Source organism: Ceratotherium simum, chromosome 23 (genome assembly GCF_057802395.1).
Source record: "Ceratotherium simum simum isolate JZ-2026a chromosome 23, ASM5780239v1, whole genome shotgun sequence".
Lineage (NCBI taxonomy): Eukaryota > Metazoa > Chordata > Mammalia > Perissodactyla > Rhinocerotidae > Ceratotherium > Ceratotherium simum.
The window spans coordinates 19,220,001-19,243,196 of NC_141922.1; the positions used below are offsets into that span (position 1 = coordinate 19,220,001).

The 23,196-nt window shown below is 37.5% G+C and overlaps 2 long non-coding RNA genes across 2 annotated transcripts in view; both read left to right on the top strand.

Annotated features, from left to right (window-relative positions):
* Nucleotides 1–23,196, top strand: part of LOC147913983 (uncharacterized) — a 158,279-nt gene that overhangs the window by 98,499 nt on the left and 36,584 nt on the right. The window lies entirely within an intron of this gene.
* On the top strand, nucleotides 5,628–10,283 carry LOC147913984 (uncharacterized). The gene is made up of 3 exons (XR_015555922.1): nucleotides 5,628–5,780; nucleotides 7,854–8,046; nucleotides 9,407–10,283. It is a non-coding gene; the product is annotated as an uncharacterized LOC147913984 (long non-coding RNA).

Below are 23,196 nucleotides of genomic sequence, written 5' to 3' on the forward strand. Positions count from 1 at the left end.
AGTTCCCTTCTCTCCACATCCTCTCCAACACATGTTGTTTCCTGTCTTGTTAATTATAGCCATTCTGACGGGCGTGAGGTGATATCTCATTGTAGTTTTGATTTGCATTTCCCTGATAGTTAATGATTTTGAACATCTTTTCATGTGTCTGTTGGCCATCTGTATATCTTCTTTGGAGAAATGTCTGTTCAGGTCCTTTGCCCATTTTTTAATTGGGTTGGTAGTTTTTTTGTTGGTAAGATGCATGAGTTCTTTATATATTTTGGAGATTAAGCCCTTATCAGAAGTATGGTTTGCAAATATCTTCTCCCAACTGTTAGGTTGTCTTTTCGTTTTGTTGATGGTTTCCTTTGCTGTGCAGAAGATTTTTAGTTTGATGTAGTCCCATTTGTTTATTTTTTCTATTGTTTCTCTTGCCCGGTCAGACGTGGTGTTTGAGAAGATGTTGCTAAGACTGATGTCAAAGAGCGTACTGCCTATGTTTTCTTCTAGAAGTTTCACAGTTTCAGGTCTTACATTCAAGTCTTTAATCCATTTGGAGTTAATTTTTGTGTATGGTGTAAGGTAAGGGTCTACTTTCATTTTTTGCATATGGCTATCCAGTTTTCCCAACACCATTTGTTGAAGAGACTTTCTTTTCCCCATTGTATGTTCTTGGCTCCTTTGTCAAAGATTAGCTGTCCATAGATGTGTGGGTTTATTTCTGGGCTTTCGATTCTATTCCATTGATCTGTGTGTCTGTTTTTGTGCCAGTACCACGCTGTTTTGGTTACTACAGCTTTGTAGTATATTTTGAAATCAGGGAGTGTGATACATCCAGCTTTGTTCTTTTTTCTCAGGATTCCTTTAGCTATTCGGGGTCTTTTGTTGTTCCATATAAATTTTAGGATTCTTTGTTCTATTTCTGTGAAAAATGTTGTTGGAACTTTGATAGGGATTGCATTGAATCTATAGATGGCTTTAGGAAGTATGGACATCTTAACTATGTTAATTCTTCCAATCCAAGAGCACAGAATATCTTTCCATTTCCTTGTGTCTTCTTCAATTTCTTTCAAAAATGTTTTATAGTTTTCGGTGTACAGATCTTTAACCTCTTTGGCTAAGTTTATTCCTAGGTATTTTATTCTTTTTGTTGCAATTGTAAATGGGATTGTATTCTTAATTTCTCTTTCTGCTACTTCGTTGTTAGTGTACAGAAACGCAACTGATTTTTGTATGTTGATTTTGTATCCTGCAACTTTACCATATTCGTTTATTACTTCTAAAAGTTTTCTGGTGGATTCTTTGGGGTTTTCTATATATAAAATCATGTCATCTGCAAATAGTGACAGTTTCACTTCTTCCTTTCCAATTTGGATCCCTTTTATTTCTTTCTCTTGCCTGATTGCTCTGGCTAGGACTTCCAGTACTATGTTAAATAGGAGTGGTGACAGTGGGCATCCTTGTCTGGTTCCTGTTCTTAGAGGGATGGCTTTCAGTTTTTCACCATTGAGGATGATATTAGCTGTGGGTTTCTCATATATGGTCTTTATTATGTTGAAGTATTTTCCTTCTATCCCCATTTTATTCAGAGTTTTTATCATAAATGGATGCTGTATCTTGTCAAATGCTTTCTCTGCATCTATTGAGATGATCATGTGATTTTTATTCTTCATTTTATTAATGTGGTGTATTACGTTGATTGATTTGCGAATGTTAAACCATCCCTGCATCCCTGGAATAAATCCCACTTGATCATGGTGTACAATCTTTTTAACGTATTGTTGTATGCGATTTGCTAGTATTTTATTGAGGATTTTCGCATCAATGTTCATCAGTGATATTGGCCTGTAATTTTCTTTTTTTGTGTTGTTCTTGTCTGGTTTTGGTATCAGGGTAATGTCAGCTTCATAGAATGAGTTAGGGAGCTTCCCCCCCTCCTCAATTTTTTGGAAGAGTTTGAGAAGGATAGGTATTAAGTCTTCTTTGACTGTTTGGTAGAATTCACCAGGGAAGCCGTCTGGTCCTGGACTTTTATTTTTGGGGAGGTTTGTGATTACTGTTTCGATCTCCTTACTGGTGATTGGTCTATTCAAATTCTCTACTTCTTCTTTTTTTTTTTTTTTAAAGATTTTATTTATTCATTTTTTCCCCCCAAAGCCCCAGCAGATAGTTGTATGTCATAGGTTCACATCCTTCTAGTTGCTGTACGTGGGACTCGGCCTCGCGCTGGACGGAGAAGTGGTGCCTCGGGGTGCGCCTGGGATCCAAACCCGGGCCGCCAGCATCAGAGCGCGCGCACTTAACCGCTAAGCCACGGAGCCGGCCCTCTACTTCTTCTTGATCCAGTTTTGGAAGGTTGTATGATTCTAAGAATTTATCCATTTCTTCCAGATTGTCGAATTGGTTGGCATATAGCTTTTCATAGTATTCTCTTATAATCTTTTGTATTTCTGAGGTGTCTGTTGTAACCTCTCCTCTTTCATTTCTGATTTTACTTATTTGTGCCTTCTCTCTTTTTTTCTTGGTGAGTCTAGCTAAAGGTTTGTCAATTTTGTTGATCTTTTCAAAGAACCAGCTCTTGGTTTTATTAATTTTTTCTATTGTTTTTTTGGTCTCTATTTCATTTATTTCTGCTCTGATTTTTATTATTTCCCTTCTTCTACTGATTTTGGGCTTTGTTTGTTCTTCTTTTTCCAGTTCCTTCAGGTGCATTGTTAGATTGTTTATTTGAGATTTTTCTTGTTTGTTGAGATAGGCCTGTATCGCTATAAACTTCCCTCTTAGAACTGCTTTTGCTGTATCCCATAAATTCTGGCATGTCGTATTTTCATTTTCATTTGTCTCCAGGTATTTTTTGATTTCTTCTTTGATTTCTGCTCCCTGCTAATTCTTATGGAGTGCCTGCTCCATACTAACTGTAGGGCTTGGGGTCAGCATCTGACATTTTATCTATAAAATTAATATTTCTGCCTTAAAACATAGTTGTGAAATAGGTGAGATTTCTTAGCACCATACATTTATTATTATAGTCAATGTCCATAGGGCAGCTCAAGAGATAAGCGATGTATCCATCCTGTTCTTAAGCAGTTTCCAATGCAGCAGAGAAATTTCTATTTATTTTCGTTTATTAAGTTTCCCATTTTCTTAAATATTTTATTTTATTTTATTTTATTATTTTTTTTTTTTGTTTATTGCAGTACCATTGGTTTATAACATTGTAAAAATTTCAGGTGTACATCAGGGCCACGAAACCTGGTTGATAGCCATTTGGGCTAGTAACTTTGGCAAGAAAATTCTTAAATCTGGGATATAGTGGGAAATGATTGCTCCTCTCCCAGGTTTGGGTCCCCATCTTCTTCCCTGAACACAGATGGACAGAAACCCTTAGTAGCAAAATAAGGAGAAATTGTGTCTATATGTGGACAATAATTCTTTCTAAGAGGTTAATCAATAAAGAGCTAAAGTGATGAGTAATATAAAGACTTTCATTTTATTTTCTTTCAATTGTTTTTTGGTTTGCATAGACTGTATTGGATATAAAGGAGTTTTATGTCTCTAGCTTGAAAGGAATCTACTTTTTCAACCTTCCTAAATGAGGAAACCAGTCTTTTAGAGGTGTGTTAAAAGCCCAAGGCTGCCAGTGCTATAAGCACCCTGCTGACACAATATGATTTTCTGTGTCTCTCTCATCTATCTATCTATCTATCTATCTATCTATCTATCTATCTATCTATCTATCTATATTTTGTGAGGAAGATCAGCCCTGAGCTAACACCCGATGCCTATCTTCCTTTTTTTGCTGAGGAAGATTGGCCCTGGGCTAACATCCAGGCCCATCTTCCTCTACTTTATATGGGATGCCGCCACAGCATGGCTTGACAAGCAGTGCATTGGTGCGTGCCCGGGATCCGAACCTGGGAACCCAGGACCACTGAAGCAGAGCACACGCACTTAACCACTGTGCCACCAGGCTGGCACCCCCTCCCTTCTTTTTTTCCTTGCATCTCTAGGCAGGGGGCTAAGTGCTTGCAAATTAATGCAGTTTCAATTCAGACATACAGTCACGCTCATGGGAATATTTACCCCCCTCTTAGGGGGAATGGAGAGATTCAGAACACACGTGCATTAACCCAATAAGTCCTCAGGCAACTTTGCTGCCAGAATGTTTTGCCAAGAGACTTTTTGACTCATTATAAAACTTACTCTCCTGATGTACAAAAGCTAGTATAGGAGGGCTTTGATGGAATACTAATGAGATAGGTAAGTGACTAGAATACCTGCCCAGATGTGAGAAGTTATCTTTGCAGAAGGGCTCAATGGGCCACTGGAGAGAGAGATCCTGAGAAATCTGCCTTGTGGCCAAGGAAAGAGACCAAAAGATATCAAAAAACCATGCTGTCTGTTGGCTGCACAGGCCCAGATAGTAAAGAGCTTGTGTAGCGGACAGAATCGTGTGCCAGTCGAGTGAAAGGAGAAATGAGGCTTGATGAGGTGGTGGTTCTCTTTTCTTTTCTGAGGCAGTGATTTCTAGAAGTCACCAGAAAAAACAGCTTTGTGTATAGTAGATGAGATGATCTCTATCTCGTCCTTGCCAAGGATCTAAAAATAATTCAGTCTGAAGTTTAATACTTTTAGTGTGTTTATTATGTTCTGGTAGGAAAAGGAGCATGGTGGTGGGTATCCAGTGAGACCCCTTCTAATAAGTCTTTTCAAGCTAACAAAGATGTTGCCATGGTGGGATTTTAGCCATCCATTATTCACTATTAATATATTAATTCAAAAAAGGTTGGGAAGCCATCTTCTTTTCCGTTCCCTAGCAACAGGTGGGGTAACAGACTACTTCCTTTCCGCTTATGGTAGGTGCTTTTGATTTCTTGCTTGGTGGATTGTTTTGGGCTTGAGATAGGGCAAACATTAGAAATGATTGAGAGTGCAGACTCCGTAGCAGAAATACCCAGTTTTCAAATCCCAGTTCCATCACTAAACAGCTGAGAGATCAGCTTCTGCACCTGTAAAATGGGGATCATGATAGTACTTACTAAGATGTGTGATGGTTATGAGGTTTAGATAGAATATTGCATAACAAAATGATACAGAGACTGGAATACAGATTAGTTTTCAAGACTGTTAGCTATTATTTTTAATCAGTATCATCTTCATTATTATTTTCTGTGAATACTGTATTTAAACATGCCTCAAATAAATATACTTCTAATGATATTCTCATACAATTTTAGGAGTTTCAACTTTCAGTTAAGTGAGAGAGAATATGTAAAACAGGTAATGACATAGGTAAAATAGGTAATAAGGAAAGTGTTTGAGGAAGGAGATGGAGAAAGAAAGGGGAGAAGACCGGGATGCTGTTTTAAATAATCTTATACCTTACGTTGGGAAGCGGAGTTAACACCTTCTCCCCAGGAAAAACTGGAATCTTCGTTTTTATTACAGACAACAGAAATATTGATGTTTTACGATTTTAATTTTCAGATCACTATGCTTCATAAAATTCAGTATAATGCCTAATCATTTTCTGATACTTCTCATAAAGAAATGCCTTTAAAAAATTGCCTCTTAAGGTTATTATACTTCTTACCAGGGTGTTCTATAAATTCTTCAACAATTTTTAGTCTCATTCTCAGAATTACAGAATATGGAAATTTACAATTGCAAATGATCATAATGCTATTAATGTAAATCTTACAATCTACAGATGAGGAAACTGAGGATAAAGAAGGTGAAATAACATGCCTGAGTTCACACTGAATTAGAATTAGAATCCAGGTCTCCTGACTTCTTAGGTGAGAGTTTTTGTCCTTCCTATCCCATCTTCTAACAGTAAATAGATAAATGCATAAGTCCTCTCAAAAAGCTACGCACACTTAAGAGTGAACAGAAATTTATATTTTTGGCTGATTTTCTAATTCCCCTGAATTAGAGTAAATGACCACTCAAGGTCAGTAGTCCTCTTTTTAAAAGTTTGTTTTTTATTGTGGTAAAATATACATAACAGAATGTTTATAATTTTAACTATTTGTAAGTGTATAAATCAGTGGCGTTAAATATATTCTCAATTCCGTGTACCTGCCTATCACCGCTATTATATCCTAAACCTTTTCACCATCCGAAATGTAAATTCTGTACTCGTTAAACAATAACTCCCCTCACCCCTTTCCCCCTAGTCCCTAGTAGCCTGTCCTCTGCTTTCTGTCCCTGAATTTGCCTTAGCTAGGTACCTCACACAAGTGGCATCTACAATATCTGTCTTTCTGGCTTATTTCATTAAGCATAATATTTTCAAGATCCATCCATGTTATAGCACGTATCAAAATTTCATTCCTTTTTATGATGGAAAATATGCCACATTTGGTTATCTATTCATCTGTTGATGGACACCTGAGTTGTTTCCACTCTTTAGCTATTGTGAATAATGTTGCTATGAACATTGTATACAGATATCAGAGTCCCTACTTTTAATTCTTTTGCATATACAGAAGTAGAATTGCTGGGTCATATAGTAGTTCTACATTTAACTTTTTGAGAAGCTGTCAAACTGTTTTCCGCAACAGCTGCCCCATTTTAAATTCCTACCAGCAATGCATGAGGGTTCCAATTTCTCCACATCCTCGCCAATAGTTATTTTCCATTTTTAAAAAATTTATTTTTATTTTTTATTATAGCCATCCTAGTAGGTATGTATAGATCAGTAGTTCTTAACCAAGGGGGTGATTCTGCCCCCCAGGGGACGTTTGACAATGTCTGGAGACATTTTGTGTTGCTATATTGTGAAGAGAGGGGTTTGCTACTGGTATATAGTGGGTAGAGGCCAGGGATGCTGCTAAACATCCTACAGTGCAGAAGACAGCCATAATAAAGAATTATGTCAATAGTGCCGAGGTTGAGATGCCTTTCTCTAGATACAGGCACAGTAGTCAGAGCTAGGCTTCTGATACTCATTTCATTTTTTACTCTTTGCCGTTGAAAGAGCATTATGATATGAAACAGATTCTTTAACACTAGATGGCACAAAGAGACGAGTTTTCCTGGAATAATGAAATGAAGGACATTGCTAGGGACAAGGTACGACTGAAATTGGGACAGAGCAATTAGCAGACTCATTTGATGAACTGTTCCTAGAAACTGCTCAATTACAATGATACCACTGCTGCTTGTGATACTGCCTCAGAGCATTTCTTTGCATTGAATTTATACCAAATCAGAAATTCCCTGGGAATTACCACAATATTCCCAAACCTTCTTAAAACAGGAAACCTGCATCAAAAGAAAAATATAGTCTATTAATAGATGAATCATTTTGAAATCACTCTTTAGAGGCTGATTGAAGATCTGTGTTAACATGACTCTTTTTTAGGGAAAATTTGATTCAATATTTATAAATTTAAAGACATTCTGTCTTCAGTACAAGAAGTGTTACTGAGGGCACCTACTATGTGCTAGGCATTGTGCTCAACTTGGGGAGAATATGATAACGCTTAAATAATGTCTCAGTTTTGTGGAGAATACATGCATATTTCTCTTAAATCAAAAGTATGTACTTGGTATAAGCTTATGGTGTAGCACCATGCAACAAGAGTCATATTTTGAAGATGACTGGAAATATTCATCATATAATATTAATTGAAACAATTGTTTACAAAAGTAGTGTGAATGGTATAAACCCAGTTCTGTTTTAAGAATTATGTCATGTGAGGTATGTGTGTGAAAGAAAGACGTCTAAATGTTAACTGAATAAGTGGGAAATTATAAGTTTTTTTTCTAAATGCTTTCTCCATTTTTAAAATGTTTTCCACATGCATTATGTTTATAATTCAAAATAATAATAGCTATTAAAAAATAAGGTTGTGCTATTTTAGATGATTGTCAACTCCCCCCACACCCTCAAGTAAACCAGTATCTACCCTGAACCCTTTCCCACTGGAGAAGGAGATGGGGGAAGATTCAAGAATGAACTCCATTGGTCTATATTGTTTGGATGATTCATGGAAATCTCCTTGGAAAGAATGATAAAATCAGATTGAAGTAATGGCTGCGCTTCACAACTTTCAGGTACATAGGAATCACCTGGAGATTTTGTTAAAATGCACATTCTGATTCAGCTGTTTTGGGCTGGGGACTGAGATTCAAGTTTCTAACAAGCTTCCTGTGGATGCTGATGCTGTTGGTCCATAGACCACGCTTTGAGTAGCAAGGAGTTCAGAGACCATTCTTGACTCTGCCACTTACTCACTTTGTGAACTATGGTTATTAATTACAGTAAGGGACATATTACACTTGGATTCACATTAAAGTCTCTACAGATCTTTACATGGGATCCTTACAAATATAAGGCCAGTATTTATCTGCAATTTTAGAGAGACAGAAAGGTTAAGTGACCTGCCAATATCACACAGCTAGTGGGTGGCCAAGCCAGATCTCAGGCTTCAAGCTTAGTGCTTATACTGTCATACCACACTACTTCTCTTTCCTTGATTTCCCTCCTCAATGAAATTGGAATACAGACTTTACAGTGCTGTTAGAATGCAGAGAGGGTTTGGTCAAACAACTAAAAAACTATATATTGGTGAGCTATAGAATCACAAATATGAATATCTACAATCCTGCATATAATTTGGAAATTATAAATAAGTAAAAATTGAGTCATTTTTGCCCTTATTTTAATAAAGAATTAAATCCATGCCCAGCTAGTTTGAAAGGGATACAAGCCTTCTCAAAGGAAGCCAGCTGCTGAGCTGGAGAATGTAGACTCAGCCACGTGATTTCCAGCAGCACTGATGCAGGCACAGCTGGGGTCATCTCTGTTCACGTCTCATTTGTGGTCTGGGCTGGTGAACATTTAACCTGCATCTTTTAAGCTTCAGTTCATGCTATATTCTTCATTTCGCCACCTAATTTTCTTTATGTGATGAAACTTGACCCAGCTCTCTTCCATGCAGTGTGCTGCTGCCATCAGGGCCTGGGAAATGATATACTTGCCAGGACATTGCTTAGAGATCAAGATGGCACAGAGGGTTATGGGACCTTTGAGAAGGGGCAAGGACTGTAACTCTCTCTTTCTGATAGGAGAACAATTTAAATCTGGTTTTAGTCACAAGCAATGTCAATTTGGCTAATTCAGCTTTGTTCCTATTGATTATTTGCCCACATGTAAAATTTCAATAGTGTATGTGTATGTGTGTTAAGGACTTGTGTGAGTGGGATAGGGTAGAAATGAATCACCAGAAAAAGACACAGATGCATCATTGCAGGCCTCACAGAGGGGAAGAGAAAGAAACAGTGGTAGGGACACCTTGTTTATTACTGAAGTGCATGAAACTTCTCAATGGAAAACTTTTCACGTCTAACATTGTGCTATAGATTGGCCCTGAGGATTGATTTATTAATATCTGGAATTCTGCGCATTTGACAGGCTAATGGCAACACTATTTTCTTAGGCCTGTGGTGCTAGAGCTACATTATAATGACTTTGCCAGGCAGCTCTGAAGAATAGCTGGAAGACCACGTGGGAATGGAATGAAGGCCAAATCCCAGTAGTCCAGTTGGGAGACTCCTATGAATGCAAGGTCAGAGCCTCTCACCCTAACCACAGAGCTTTCTTTACTGCTGTAGACACCAGCTAAAATCAAGAGGATTGCAGATTAGCTTTACTATACTTTTTTGTTTTCCCATTATTATTGTTATTACTGTTTTGTCTGTGATTATCTTGTCCTTGTTAGGAGTCAATGAGATCTAGGACAGATCTGGGATACGGCCATGTGCTCCACTGGAGTAAAGGACCTGTATTTGTCATTTATTGCTGCATAAAAATATTAGCAGCTTAAAACAATGTACACTTAGGTCATAGTTTCTGTGAGTCAGGGATCCGAATGCAGCTTAACTGGGTCATCTGATGTAGTTTCTCACCAGGTGTAATGAAGAAGCTGGCTAGACTGCAGTCATCTAAAACGGAAGATCCATTTCTAAACTCACTCACATGGTTGTTGGCAGGATTCCGTTCCTCAAGGGTTGTTGGATTAAGGGCTTCAGTACCTCACTGGCTGTTGGTTGGAGGTAGCCCTCAGTTCTTTGCCGCTGGGGCCTTCCCCCAGGGCAGTTTACAAGATGGCAGCTTGCTTCATTAGAGCAAGTGGGCAAGAGAACCAGAGAAAGAGAGATTGTGTTAGCAAGATGAAGGTGAGCCATGTGTAACCTAATCTCAGAAGTGACATCCCATCACCTTTGTTGTATTCTGTTCATTAGAAAGAAATCATTGGGTACAGCTCACAATCAAGGGGAGGGGATTATACAAGGGCATGGATAGCAGGAGGTGGGGGTCACTGGGGGCCCTTTTAGAAACTGCCTGTCACAGGGCCCATAAAATTTGGTATTTAAATCCAGAACTCTCACTGCAGAACTCTTCTTTTTCCCACTAAGTACCATGATACGACCTTAAAAAGAATTTCAAGGGGCTGACCCCATGGTTAAGTTCAGCACGCTCTGCTTCAGCGGCCTGGGTTTGGTTTCCGGGTGGGGACCTACATCACTCATCAGTGTCCATGCTGTGGCAGTGAACCATATACAAAATAGAGGAAGACTGGCGCAGATGTTAGCTCAGGGAGAATCCTCCTCACACCCCCACCAAAAAAAAAAAAAAGAAAAAAAAAAAGAATTTCAGTTGAGTGTGAAAATAATCTCAATACACATGAAAATATTGTCCCCACCCCACCATCATCTCAGAATTGATTTTATTGAATTAATTTAAGCATGATACATCAGGCTACACTGAAGATTTAAAAAAGAACTTCCATTAGGTGTCTCTTAAGGATACGGATCATTATTTCTTGCAGTGCCCATTCTAGCAAGGTTTTCATGTCTGATCTTAGATGGAAGAGTGTGGCTCTTTCTAGTAGGTAATTGTTTCATTCTCATTTCATGGACAGGTTTCCCATTTTGGAAAATGGTAGGCCATGCATTTGACAGTCAAAGCTTGGAACCAAAAGCAGGAGGGTAATGATGATATTAATTTTTACTATCATTCCTGACTCTAATATTCCTATTCCTAGTTTTCCTTCCATTTTCATGTTATATTAATTTTACATTTATAATTTCATTTATTATATATGGCTTTTTAAGCAGTCTTGAAATCCTCATGAAACAAGATGGAATATAATCAGTGAATAAACGTTAACCATAATCCTCTTCAAACTACAAAACAAATCTTAAGTGCTACACTGTGCCATAACTATAACTTCAGTAGGACTTTAGGTGGAAGGGAACGAGAACAATGTGGATTGGAGCCTGACTTGGCTGCTCAGAGTACAAGACTGACCATTTACCTCAGGGGCAGGCCCTTCTGGGGCCAATGGTGCCTAGAAAAGTATCACCTTAGAATTGCAAATAACAGGAGAATAAATGGCATGTAAATCCTAGTGAGCCCTCTCATTTGTCATAGGTTGCCACTTCAACTAATACTACTGAAATCCTTTCTAGGAGGTATGGCTACACTGGTACTACTACCAAGGCTCATAGAAGTTGTGGCTTGCCTGAGGTCACACACTTAGGAGTGAAAAATAGGGACCCTGACATCAAATCCAATTTACTTTGCGTCATTTTTCTATCTCCTGGAAGAGAAGATTCTATAAACACTTAACGCAAGACTTTCTCTGATCAGTAGGTGGAGCTTCATGACTTGCAAACAACCATTTTTTTCTCTTGACTCACTTGTGAATCTTGATTCTTTTTCAAACTCTTCTTCCCTCCTTCTTTCCCTTCTATCTTTTCACCCTTCTTTCACGTTGACTTTATTGTTATGCTGCCTGTTCTCCACAACTGTAAAGGTTTCACCAAACTTCAAAGCCCTGTGAGCTATCGGGTTGCCTGGCTGTTTAGGACAAGTTTCCTAGGACTTCCTTCCTCTGACCAACACCTTCAGGGTGAAGGAGACACCTACCTGGCTGTTCTCTACTGATTTCTCAAGCTTGGGCCTTTTATGCATGTGGGAGACTGGCATTCCCAGAATGCAAATCACAATAGCCTTACTTTGTTCTTTCTCTGAGAGCCAGGCATCATTACATGTGTGCATCAGACTAAGAGATTGATTAAACCTATGTCCCTGGTCAGTCTATCAACTTTTTGTCCAAGAGCACTTTTCACTACCTGATATTTTTATTTATTTTTGACTGTCTCTCACAGATATTATGTAAACTTCATGGAAACACATATCTTTCCTCGTCTTGTTTACCACTCTGGCATTAGCTCCTAGAATAGTTTGGTATACAGCAGATTCTCAGTAATATGTGTTCAATGGGCCAGCTGAACTACTGTCCAGGGTTCATTCAAGATTCAATCAGGAAATAGAAACCCTTGGGTACTCCAAGTAGGAAAGAATTTAATACAGGTAATCAAATGCTTGTAAAATAATTGAAAGGGTCACAAAAACAGGTTCTAGGCTTCCAGCACCATACAGAACTGATCTTAGAGCCTTGATACTCATGGTGTAGTCTGAGGACCAGCAGCATTGAATCCTCTGGGAGTTGTTTATCTCAGGCCCCATCCCAGACTAACAGACCCAGAATCTGATTTTAATAAAATCTCCCAGTGACTTGCGTATACCACATTAAAGTGTGAGAACCATTGTCCCAGAGGAGCACTTCCAAGACTGCAGCTGGAGCTGCACTGCCTCTCATGCTCGGCTGCCACAACCTCCCTTCACACCGGAACCTAGAGAATGGACACTCAGAAGTTCAATCCAGAAGTAGGAAGTCAGCACAGTAGCCTCTACCACTGCCACTGCTTTTTTTTCTATAGTGGTAGAAAACATATAACATAAAATTTACCATCATGGCCACTTTTAAGTGTACAGTGCAGTAATGTTAACCACGTGTACATTGTTGTACAACAGATCTCTGGAACTTTTTCATCTTGCAAAACTGAGATTCTATATCCATTGAACAACTCCTATTCTCCCTGTCCCCCAGCCCCAGGCAACCACCATTCTTACTTTCTGTTTCTAAGTACTTGATTACTTTAGATACCTCATATTAGTGGAATTATGCAGTATTTGTTGTCTTGTGATTGACTTATATCACTTAGCATGATGTCAAGTTTCATCCATGTTGCAGCTTATGACAAGATCTCTTTTTTTCTTTTATAGACTGAATAATATTCTATCACATGTATATGCCACATTTTCTTTATCCATTCATCCACTGATGGACATTTAGATCACCTCCACCTCTTGACTATTGTGAAGAACGCTGCAGTGAACATGGGTGTGCAAATATATCTTGAAGGTCCTATTTTGAATTCTTTTGGATATATATCTAGAAGTAGGATTGCTGGATCATATGTAATTTTATTTTTAATTTTTTGAAGAACCTCTATGTTTTCCATGGCTTCTATACTATTTTACATTTCCACCAATGGTGCACAAAAGTTCCAATTTCTTCACATTCTCTCCAACCCGTATTATTTTCTGTTCCGTTGATAAGGAACATTCTAATAGGTGTGAAGACATATCTCATTGTGGTTTTGATGTACATTTCTCTGCTGGTTAGTGATGCTGAGCATCTTTTCATATACCTGTTGGCAATTTGTATGTCTTTGGAGAAATGTCTATTCAAGTGCTTTACCGATTTTTAAAAATCGGATTATTATTTTTGTTGTTGTCGAGTTGTAGGAGTTCAGTATTCTGGATATTAACCCCTTATCAGGTATATGGTTTGCAAATATTGTCTCCCATTCCATAAGTTGCCTTTCACTCTGTTGGTTGTTTCCTTTGCTGTGAAGAGCTTTTTAGTTTGATGTAGTCTCATTTGTCTATTTTTACTTTTGTTGGCTGTGCTTTTGGTGTAATATCCAAGAAATCATTGCCAAAAATTCAATGTCATCAAGCTTTTCCACTGTGTTTTCTTCTAGGAGTTTTACAGTTTCAGGTCTTACATTTAGGTCCTTAATCCATTTAGAGTTAATTTTTTGTGTATGGTGTAAGTTAGGTGTAAGTTAAGTGTCCAATTTCATTTTTTTGCATGTGGATATCCGGTTTTCCCAACACCATTTGTTGAAGAGACTCTTCTTTTTGTATTGTGTGTTCTTGGCACCCTTGACAAAGATCATTTGACCATATATGCGAGGGTTTGTTTTTGGGCTCTCTATTCTGTTCAATTGGACTATATGTCTGTCTTTATGTCAGTACCATACTATTTTGTTTAATGTAGCTTTGCAATGTGTTTTGAAATCAGGAAGTGTGAAGCCTTCAGCTTTGTTTTTCCTTCTCAAAATCATTTTGAATATTTGAGGTCTTTTGAGTTTCCATATGATTTTTACGACTTTTTTTCAATTTCTGCAAAAAATGCCATTGGGATTTTGACAGGGATTGCATTGAATCTGTAAATTTCTTTGGGTAGTATGGACATTTTAACAGTAAGTCTTCCAACCCATAAACACAGAATGTCTTTTCATTTGTTTGTGTCTTCTTTAATTTCTTTCATCAATGTTTTATAGTTTTCAGTGTACAAATCTTTCACCTCCTTGGTTAAGTTTATTCCTAAGTATTTATTCTTTTTGATGCTCGACCACTGCTTTTTGACTTGTACAAAGCTAGAGAATGTATTCCACAACACTGCTCAAGGAATACTCAGGTTTTAATGACCCTGCTAGATAGCAACAATAGCCAAAAGCTGCAGGAAGATTTCTCCACCTCGTTTTCACTTTTCAAATCTCATAGAACTTATTTCTAATACAGAACCTTAGCTGCAAGGAAGTCTGAGAAATATAGTTCTTGGCTTTCCACCTTCTCTAATAGAATGAGTGTAGAAGAGAGCCTGAGTGGGCTGATCTAAAGTAGCTAGCCCAGAGTATGAGCAGTGTTGGTGCTCTCTCCAGATCCCCTGTGGTCCCTTATACTTGTTCTATACACATATCACCCCACTTCGGTGTGCTTTGCTGCTAAAGTAGACCCTTCAGCTTTCTTTAGAGAATTACCCTTGAACTGTTGAAGCCAGCCACCTCCCTAGTCTCCCTTGGAATTTTATCTACTGCCCACAATCAGTGGCTTGTACCAATGACTGACTGATGCAGGACTAAAGCAGCCTGGATGAGGCTGGGACTTCACCTGAAATCTCATCCTGTCTTGGCTTCTTCCTCTTTCCCTATCTTGCTTTCTTTACTCCTTTACCAGTCTCCCCAGGAGCACTTCTTTAATAAATACTTGGCATGCGTACCCTGGCCTTAGACTCAGCGTCCAAGAACCTGACCTAAGTGTGGGCCACCCGCTTGCAGTAGCTAAGAAAGATTTACATTCAGGTTTGTAACTGCTTCCCCATCTTCTGCTTTATGAAAATTGCTGATGTACATCCCATGTAACCTCTTCCTTCAGGCAAAAATGGACATTGTTTTCTTTGATCAGACATATTTTGTGAATTCATGCTAGCTGGTTATAAGTTTATTATTTTCTGGGAGGCTTAAAGAAAAAAATGTTCCTGCAGTTACTTCAGAGACTTTTTCATTTATTTATTTATTTGTTTTTAATTTTTATTTATTATTTATTTTTTTGTTTGTTTATTGCAGAAACATTGGTTTATAACATTGTATAAGTTTCAGGTGTACATCATTATACTTCTATTTCTGCATAGATTACATCATGTTCACCACCCCGATACTAACTACAACTTCTTCTTTCTTTTTTTGCCTACTATTTTTTTTCCTTAAACTGTTAAATAAATGTGAAACATTAACCATATTGTCATTAATATAACTGATTGTTCCTTATGCCCTTCAGGATCATTTTGTCAGTAGGAGATTTGAAGATTCCATTTGTTCAATGATTTACATTTCTTGCACAGAAGGCATAGAAGAGTCTGAAATAGTTTTTATTAACTGTGACAAAATTAGTATTTTTAATTTATTTATTCACATGGTTATTTTCAATCTTGTAGCCACTCTGTCCCATTCACAGAGCTAAGTGATGTGGAGAAGTCAAAGAGTTAGAAGGTATCTTCAAGAAACATATAGTCTATTTAAACTCATCAATTACCAGGTCAGTCAAGTGACTGTTTTGACTTTCCAGTTTTTAGCATAATTGTACTTTATATATGAAATTACAATAATATATGGGCATGGGTCAATTTCCGTTCAGTTCACTCATTTAAAAATTTTTTTCTTTTGGACTCAGTCTTCTGATTCTAAAGGAATTCTTTCTTTTTTCCCAACTCTAAACTTCCAAAAGAGTAGTTAATACTCACTGCCTCCGCTTTCTTATCTCTCATTTACTTTTTTTTTCCATTCCAATCTCTTTTTCCCTTCCCTATCTGTACTGAATATGTTCTAGCATAAATCACCAATCCAGTGCATATTTTCCCATCTTCATCTCTCGTTATGTTTTCTGTAACTTTTGAAATTCTTAAAAACCTCCTCCCTTAGTTTCTATGATATCACTAGTCTCCTGCGTTTCAAATTATTCTTCCCAGCTCACTCTCTACTCTTGAAGTAATCAGACTTTATCTTAGTCTTTTGTTCATATTACATTCCATGCTCTTCTTCCTGCTCTTATTCATTTCTATGTTTTAAAATATAGTAGAATTCTGATAATACAACCTTTCATGGTCTGGAAATCCACAGGGCTTTGGCATTCAGCAAATCAAAAGTAACCTGAAAACTTCTAATGATCTGGCCTCTGTGACCTACTTGTTGGTAGCAAACATTGGTGGTGAAATTTCATGTAGTATATTGGCAGAACTGCTGCTATTTGTAAATAGTTACACATTAAAGGCTGAATAGAAGCTAAAGTAACCACGGTTTATGAGCACAAAGAATAGTTATGTAGTAGACATGATGCCGTTTGGCTCACTTTGAATCAGAAATAGTAATATTTATGAAATTTGATGGTAAAAGATGAAAATTCTTTTTGGATGAGACTGATGGAATGTCTTGAAATGCTGATTTGAGGAAACTAATGGTAGCACTTAATTTACGCATTGCTTTCATTTGCACGGCTTAATTCAATCTTCAGAGGTACCCTATAGTTAAGGCCCTGTTATTGAAACTCTTTTGGATGCAAATGACAGAAAACTCAAAATGGAGTAGCTTTTAAATTAAGAAAATATATTGGCTCATGTAACTTAACAAAGTCTGGGGTATTCTGGGCATGGCTGGATCCAGATGCTCAAGCCATAGAATCAGGAAGATTTCCCTCTTTTTTCTTCTGTTCTGCTTTGATCTCTGTCGGCATCATTCTCAGGTCACCTTTTGTCACATAGTGGCAAAGATGCCAGCAGATAGCTCCGGGTCTTCATTCTGTTAGTAACCCAGAAAAAGCAGCACTTTACTGATAGCTCCTAGGCATGATTTTTTTAGCTTCAGCCTGTGTCTTGTGTCACCTTTGGAGTCAGGGGATGGAATCAACTTTGTCTGAGTCTAAGAGGCTGATAATGGGGAAGGAATGGACCCAGAATACACACAACACACACACATACACACATGTACACTATGTACATGTGTGTGTTACAATCAGGTTTTATTATCCTTATTTTATAAAAGAAAAATCTCAGAGACATTAAGTTACCTGCCTAAGGTGATATGGCTTGTAAGAGGACTTTATGAGAAACAGATGGTATCCCAGGGTCGATGAATCATAGATATTTAGAGCTGAAAGTGACCTAAAACTATAATGTATAATCTTTTTCCATGATTCTCAAACTCTTATTTGTTGTGCCCTAGGGGTTGGGCAGATGTGCCAAAAGAGGCGGGAAATCCCTCCTCATATTCAAGCAAAGCAGCTTTGTGTTTATCTGTTTTACATTTTGGACTACGTAAGATGCTGTAAGAGAAAACGTTTCCCGTGTTAGACAAGTTTCCAAACAATCACTCTCACTCACTCTTTCATTATACAGCAGTTACATTCCCAGTGCTATAATCAGCCCCCAACGTGCTCAATAATCAATTTAACTCATCTCTGCCAGTGTAAACCAATAGTGCAAACTGAACTATATTCAATGATCCTTGAGATAAATTTTCTGAAGATAGAAAGATACTCTATATTCAAGATATTCAGATATTCAAGTTTGCCCCTTTCTCAGTTAATTCAAGTATCTAAAAATGTTCTCAGTCTTTTCTCATCAACCTGAAGGATATGACCCACTTTATGGAAGTAATTCTAACACAGGAAGGAGTTAATATGGCAAGAGTAGAGATGGGGAGAAATTTTTATGATGTAAAATTTCCTCAAGTTATTCTAAAATTCTGAGGATTTCTCTTTTCTCCTCACACTGAGTATAATTTAATGAAAAGTCTGTAACTTTTTGGCATCAGAGATTGTAAACTCAAATACTTCAGGGGCCTGACATATAATGTACAGTCATTCGTTCACCAGGCTGAGCATAATGATGAACTGGATTATGTATGTTCTATCTACAGGGGCGAGCCTCTATTCAGCTTCAGCTGACTTGCCACACGGAAATCATCATTTGAGAGATTTCGAGCCCCAAACTGAGGTTTTATGTGGACTTTTAAATATTATAAACTCATATTTTTAAAAATAATATTGTGCCCTTTAAAAAAACATGTTTGTAGTCCAAACAGGCCCATGGGTTACGCATTTGTGCCCTCTGTTTTACCTAAATAGTGCATGGTGAATGATTGTACTATTATCAGCTTTGCTGAGGAAGACTGTTTTCTTTTTCCTTTAATATTTGACCCAAACCCCATAGAATGTGCAAAAACAATCACATAGAGTCTATACAACAGATACGTCAAAGAAAAAATATTCAGAGGACATAATCTAAAATAGGGAGTGATATTTTTAAACTTGTTTTTTATTAAAATTCTATTGAATGTTGTGTTTGGCTGAACCTATATACTTTTTGGTGCCTAACTTATCTGTATTTGGATGTTTTGGCCCCACCCTGTTACTCAAATAATTCTCTGTGGAAGAATGAGCTTATTTTCAGAAAAAATGCCCAAGAACAAAGGAGACATTTATTGCCTTCTCCTATACACTCCACCCTGAACATAAAAAAAGAGGTCTTGCTTTCAGAATGTATTATATGTTTGGCTAATCCGCAAGTTTGCATCTTAGATCCTAGTCTTGGCAAGTTCTTGTCTAAGTGCATAATGAATCATTGTTCCTCCTCCTTACTGTCTGCCATTATCACTCTACTACCCAAAAGTAAGAAGCAAACTCCAAGGAGGAAGCAAAAGGTGTGTTAGGACAGAGCTGTAAGGACAGGGCAGACCTGGAAATTGGCAAATGGAGCTGATATATATTTAATACCAGGGAAGAAAAAAGTAAAAATGAGGGGAGGCATTCTGGAGACTTGTTTACCTGAAGGCTAGTCCAATTGCATTTCTTCTCCTGGATTTTAGATTTGAATATGTCTCTGAAAATCATGTTTTCCCCAGAAATGCCCTGAAGTAGAATGGGAGTGATAGGGCTTTGTGAAGGAGAATCAATGTACTGGTATAAAAAATCATTCTCTTGTCATCTTCCAATGAAGAAAATTAACAAGCTTGTAGACTAAGAGGCTGTGTTGAGTAGTCAAGTCTACAGAGTTTTGAGTCAAATGGAAATGGGTTTGGCCAATTTACTTATCTTCTCAGTTTCAATTGCCTACCTGTAAAACCAGAATCATATTAGCACTTCTCCCACAAGGAAAATGAGTTTCTGACACAAGCAAAGTGCTTATTAGTTGTTAGCAATTTATAAGAATAAGAATTCCTATAAGAGGAGGACCCATGCCAATGTTGACGGTACCTCTTGCCAAATACCCAGCTTGGGCAACAAAATCTTTTTTGTTGAGAAGTTACTAATTCACTCATTAATAAAATCATTCATTTAGACAATATATTAAACACCTGCTGAATCCAAGAAAATGAGCTATTTGTGTATTAGTACTAAAGTATATTATCTGTTTATATGTTTGTACTAGCACAATAGAGATTCAACAAATATTTATTGAATGGTTGGCAGGGGTATTTGAGGTTGGTCTTTCCAAAGGGACAGTCAGTATGTAGCCCCACTCCTCATCAGCAGGGTTGCTACTGTTGGTAGCTGTTGAATAAAAACTTTGGTTTGGGCCCAGGTCTCTGATTTTAGAGGAAGCAGCAAATCTCAAGCTATCCTTGGTAGATGCTTTTTTTCAGCAGGTGGAGGCTTAGATAGGAGTTGGGAATTTATGCAATCATTTTATGCCAAAACTTTTGTGATATGAACAAAATCGTAAACCTGAAATTATGACTGTTTTCCTGCTGTAAACCCCACGGGGCTTCAATCATTAATCTCAGGTTTTGTTTGAATTAGAGCTGAAAGGGCTGGAAACCACTGAGGACTTGGATTCTGATGATGATGTGCCTTTCCCTAATCTCCAAACCTTTTGAGAAAAATGGTCTATCTCCTTTTAAACCCCCAGAAGCTCAAGAATGTCCATACTTGTCAAATTTTTATTTTCATGAATTTTGTATTGTCTCCAGAAATATTTATCTTTGACAAGTGATTTCTCAATTATATTTACTTAGACAGACATTTTGATTTTTCAGAAGAATTTAGGAGTAAAGACTGAACTCTCATTCTTTCTAGCCAGAGGCCATTTTCAGACTGTTAAATCCTTGTCGTGGAGAGATTCTCATTGTGAGGCTAATGAACCAATGCCTAGTGTGTTTACTCTCCAATGGCTAAATTTAATCCAAAGAATATGCCTGACTGCAAACAACCTTGCCAGGCACAAACAAAGGGAGACTATTCATAAAATGGTTTGCTTTCCAACAGGCTCTAGTCCAGATTTCACTCAGCCATTTTACCAGGGAAGGCTGCTTTGATTTTCCATAAAATGGGCAATAAAAGGAGCAGAGGCCAATGCCTTCCTGTAGATTTTTTCTAGAGCAAGAGTTGGCAAATTATGGCCCATGAGCCAAATTTGACCCATCGCCTTTTTTGTATGGCCTATGAACTAAGAATGTTTTGTACATTTTTAGATGGTTAGAAAAAAATGGAAACAAGAATAATATTTCCTGATGACTGAGAATTATATGAAATTCAAATTTCAGTGTCTATAAAGTTTTATTGGAACACAGCCATGCTCATTCATTTATGGTTGTGTATGGGTGTTTTCAGCAACAATGGCAGTGTAGTTGTGACAGACACCACATGGCCAGAAAAGCGTAAGATACTTATTATCTGACCCTTTACAGAAAATGTTTGCTGCTTCCTGTATTAGAAGAATCTTAAGTGTAAAGTTTAGGAAAGCTTGGGTGGTCTATCACTTAACTCTCACTTGGAGGTAGGAAATCAGTGAAATCAGCTCAAATAGACTGTAGGATGGGGCAGAGGAAAAGGCAGAGGCACTGGCATCAGGGAGGCATAATTTTGAGTCTTGGATCCTCCACTGTGTAGTAAGTAGTACAAACTTAGGCAAAGTGGTCTATCAATAAAATTGATAACTCTTTATTCTCAAGAGTTGTTTTGAAGCTTAATTTTATATATATGCCTCTCTCTATATTTAACAGAGAGAGGGAGGTGGCAAGAGGTAGGTGGTGGTGTGCCCTTATCTTATCTGACAAACTTTGCCTCATAATAAATAGGTGCTGAAGGAAAAGTAGTTCTTTTTCTTTTCCTAAAAGTCTTCAGAGAAAGAAGCTGTATGTTTTTTCTTCATAATGGCATTTTTGCTCACTTTTACACTGAGGAATCTATGCCTAGTGCCTTTTGAAAATCGTTGCTATGTACATTCTGAAATGAAAACTGAAAAGCTGTTTAATATCAACCAACAGTCTTCTGTGGGGGGGAGAATTTTTATTAAACATTGCACATTCCACGCTGACCCTTCTTCTTTTCTTAGGATAAGCAAACAAAGTTCTTTTGTCTTCTTCATGGCAGCTATTTTCCCTAATTTTAATAATTTTTTTCTGGGCTTTATCCCACATGTCCATTACAACCCAGTCTGTGTTGAGTGATTGTTAAAAACTTACTCTGAACTCAGTCCAGTTACCAGATGTAAAGTCATTTTGTGTATCCCAAGGTTAGGAATCCTCAGTCATCATCAAAGGAGGACCAAAATTTTATTTGCCCCAAATCTTGGATCTCCAAGAAAGGGCAGATAGTGTGTGTGCATTTTCCTACTGGATATGCCCATAATCTAGTGAGGAGTTCTAGTGGTGACTTTTAGAGCCAGGATCCTGTGTGTTCTAAGAATTTATATTATAATCATGACCAGCTAATTGTAGCATCCAGGGGTTCTATCAGTACACCTGATCCAAAATTGTTTGAATGTATCATAATTACACTATCTGGGCAAATTCTACATGGCACAGAGATCCTACTTGATACGCAAGCAATTGCACATTTCAATGTTGTAAAACAAATGTTGTATTCACTCATTTTGAAGTGTAATCTGGCTCCAAGATCTGCCTCAGACATATGGAAGTAGAGAGATCTTTGTTCCATTGCATATCCACGATAAACTTCTGATTCAGATTAAATTTACATTTATTAAACACCTAATATACATCTGGAATGCAATGATCGCTTTTGTGTGCATTATATTATCTAGTTTTCATGCATCATAAAATAGATATTGTTGGTTCTATCATTTTATTCTCTATTTTTTCTGTTTATTTTGTATTTATCCCCTCCTTTCTTCCTTTATTTGGATTAAGTTTCTAATTGATTTCTCTCCTCCTATTTTCTCCCTTCCATTCTTTTTGGAAGGTACGTGCTCTATATCTGTTCTTTTAGTGTTCACCTCAGCTGTATTAACATACATACAATATTTAACAAAGCAATCAATATCTTTATTCTTCTGTATAATAAAAAGATATTAGAACATTTTATCTCTCTTTTTTTAAATATATTTTTTAAAAATTTTTATTTATTTATTTTTTCCCCCAAAGCCCCAGTAGATTCTTGTATGTCATAGTTGCACAGCCTTCTAGTTGCTGTATGTGGGACGCTGCCTCAGCATGGCCAGAGAAGCGGTGTGTCGGTGCGCGCTCGGGATCCGAACCCAGGCTGCCAGCAGTGGAGTGCACTCACTTAATGGCTAAGCCACGGGGCTGGCCCTAGAACAATTTATTTCTGATCATAACCTTCTATATGAATGAAATTTTTGTCAAGTGTTTTAATTCTATCTTATTCTTCCATGTTATACATTTTAATGAGACCGTTTAAGAAAGGTGTGCACGTATATTTACCAATATTTTTTCTCTTTCCATCTTGTATCTCATACCTCCCAT